Here is a 3,422-nt window from a genome sequence, read left to right on the forward strand (position 1 = left end):
AATCAAAAAGAATTATGATATTTTGGTAAGAGATTCACCACTTATAATGCCTCATCTTATCTCAATAGTTAACTCAGGTTTAATAGTCTTGTAAAAAGTAATCAATTAAATGATTACTTGCTTACATATATCTAGACTAAGTCCAATTATGAAATCAGTGTAGTACACTGATTAAAAACTGCTTTTTTTATGCATTAAGGAAAATGCATTTCATATTATAGTTGAAAAGAACTGAAAATGAAATTACTTTAGAAAATGAATATTTGTGGGTGGGGTTTTTCTCCATTTTTTTCTATCACTTTGGCCCTAGTTTAGGTTTTAGTTTTGATTAGGAAAGGGTTTTTTACAGTTTATGAAAAATAAAATTAGATACATTACATGTGTTTTAAGGACAAAGGTTTTTAAAATATGAACATTTAGGCGAAGGGACACACAGGTTTACATGTTTAAAATGAAAGAAGGAAAAAGTACTATAAGATATGGTGCTAAAATTTTAATCCTGATATAATTCATTTCTCTTACATTGAATCCCCAATCGTAATTAAGCCATATACACAGATTAAATTAACAGAAGCATTTCACATAAATGTGGTTTCAGTCATCAACTACCCATGAATTCCTGCCCAAGGATACTTAATCAGGATTAAATTTTCTATGAATAATTGAAAAACAAAATAGTCATTGGATTTGTTATAATCCATATTGGCACTAGGTTCTAAGTAGTTACCATCTTGAATCCTTTGTAATAAAGCCATATTTTTTGTGTATGTATGCCCCAGTACTGAGTATGCTAGCTAAAATATATTCTATCAAGTGCCTATTGAGAGAATCGCTAAGTGGTTGTTGATACCTGCTGTATGAAGTGAGTGTTCCCATTAACAGTCAGATTGAAAATGATTCCGTTTCTGTTTTTCAAGTTATTCAGGTCTTTTCATTTTTACCTCTGGCTTATTTTTTAAAAATATCTTTTAATCTACTTTCAAAGGTATTAACATTTTTAAGCAAGAAATGGTACACTGATCTGGTAATTAAACTTTTAAATTAAATAGTTAAAATAACATAACACAACTTAAAAATAACTGTGGCTTCATTTTTGCTTTTCCCTTACATTTAGTCCCATTGGAAATGAATAGCGTTCTGTTTCATTTTAAAGGCAAAATATATGTGTTTGTTACTAGCAAAATGGCAAAGTAACGAAGAAGTTCAGCCTGCTCATTAAATCATCTCTGACAGTTCTTTGTAAATTATTTAATAAATGAAAGCTACAGGTTGAGACTAGAAAGTGTGGGGTATATTTTAGGTTTATATGGTCTGCTGAGTGGTCCCGACCTTTTTTTCCCCTTACCATATCTCACTAATAACTCCAGTTATTGTCTTTTGTGTTCAATTATGTGCAGTTAATTAAGCTGAAAAAAAAGTGAAGCCTTTTCATAAATTTTACAAAGTTGCAACAATGGGAAGAAAATTATGAAATACGTTACTGTGCTTGCAGTTATGAAACTGTAACACCTTTTTTCTTTATTTTTTAATTTATGGTTGAATTTGCTGATTATTTTGTTATTCAAGAGCCATTGTTAATGAAGTAAAAACAGTTGTTAATGATGAATGTATATAAAGTTTAGTAATCAAAACTCAAATTTATAGTTCATAAGTCATGACTTAGCATCCCCATTTTTCTGAATGTTTACATGGAGATATGTCACAGACGTGTGTATATGGAAGATACGTGTATACTGCAAACTCTAATTAAAGATCAAAACTTTTCTACTTTTCTTTCTCTGTCAGCTAATGCTTTTTAAATCTATTTTTACTTTTTTTTAAAAGATGAATGGTCTATCCAGAGCTCTTTTCTTAAGAAACATTTTGTTTTTTCAAACTTAGGAAGGTACAGAGAATGTTTATTTTTAATGACATCTATAGTAATGTCAGCTCCCACGTAACTGAGTGCCTACTGTGCATGAGGCCCTTCACACTCATCGCTAAGCCCTACTGCACTAGCCACGCCCCCTTTGACTGAGTATAAGAAAGAACTGGGCTGGCCGGGTGGCTCAGGCGGTTAGAGCTCCATGCTCCTAACTCCGAAGGCTGCTGGTTCGATTCCCACATGGGCCAGTGGGCTCTCAACCACAAAGTGCCACTCGAATTCCTCGAGTCCCACAAGGGATAGTGGGCTCTGCCCCCTGCAACTAAGATTGAACATGGCACCTTGAGCTGAGCTGCCACTGAGCTCCCGGATGGCTCAGTTGCTTGGAGCGCGTCCTCTCAACCACAAGGTTACCAGTTGGACTCCCGCAAGGGATGTGGGCTGCGCCCTCCACAACTAAGGCTGAAAGGACAACAACTTGAAGCTGAACGGCACCCTCCACAACTAAGATTGAAAGAACAACAACTTGAATTGGAAAAAAGTCCTGGAAGTACACACTGTTCCCCAATAAAGTCCTGTTCTCCTCCCCCAATAAAGTCTTAAAAAAAAAAATCAATTTAAAAAAAAAAGAAAGAACAAATGAAGCCTCTGAAGTCACCTGACATCTTTTTCCTTTTTCTACTCTACCCTCATGATTTAATGAGCACCTATGAGGTGTGTGTTTTTCGTGAGAATGAATGGTTAATTTTAGCATTAAGCCTGGAATCGTGCAGAAGTCAGAAATGAGCTCGAATATCTATAAGTGCGCACCCCAGCACATTTAAATATTTGAACCTTGGCTTTCAGCCAGACAGCTAGCAGGGAGAGAGAATCCAGGCAGAAGAACTTGCTTTAGGAACATTTCTCATGATCTCACGTAAAGTAAGACAAGTCTGATGAAAATAGAAGATATGCAAGTCTAAGGCCAATTCTAACATAACAAGACTAGGACCTGTACATCATCATGAACACTGGCCCCTTCCACATGTTGCCCTAACGAGACTGTGTGTATTCTCTGGAAAGTCTTGGAAAATCTGAAATTATTTGTGAAACATTTTCTTTAAATAGCTTAGTAGTGTCATCTTTGAGGTTTTTCTGTTTGTTTTTGAGAATTGATGTGATAGCCAATCGAGACCGGATCTGAAGAAGTATTAATAATACCATTTTTTCTTTCAACATGAATAGGTAAATTGAGACTAAATTAATGAGATTGGTTTATCTGTGAGGTCGGAAAACTAGTGTAGAGCACGCTAGCCTGAACTCTTGCAGTAGTTCTCCAAGTAGATTACTGCTTCCCTACTTGACATCCTTCCTTCTCTGCACAACTGCCCGGGTATCGTGTACCTTGTCCTCTAGGAATGTCATTTCCATAGAATACCAGAATGCCTGGAGTTGTGGAAAAAGTGGCCCTGCTCATTCATGCTCTGCAAAGCAAAGCTGAATGATAGAATTCTTTGTGCTAACCTTACGCCTTTTTTTTAAAGTTTGATATTTTACAATAGCGTAAACAAAAAATGTT

Source organism: Rhinolophus ferrumequinum, chromosome 4 (genome assembly GCF_004115265.2).
Source record: "Rhinolophus ferrumequinum isolate MPI-CBG mRhiFer1 chromosome 4, mRhiFer1_v1.p, whole genome shotgun sequence".
In the NCBI taxonomy this organism is placed as follows: domain Eukaryota; kingdom Metazoa; phylum Chordata; class Mammalia; order Chiroptera; family Rhinolophidae; genus Rhinolophus; species Rhinolophus ferrumequinum.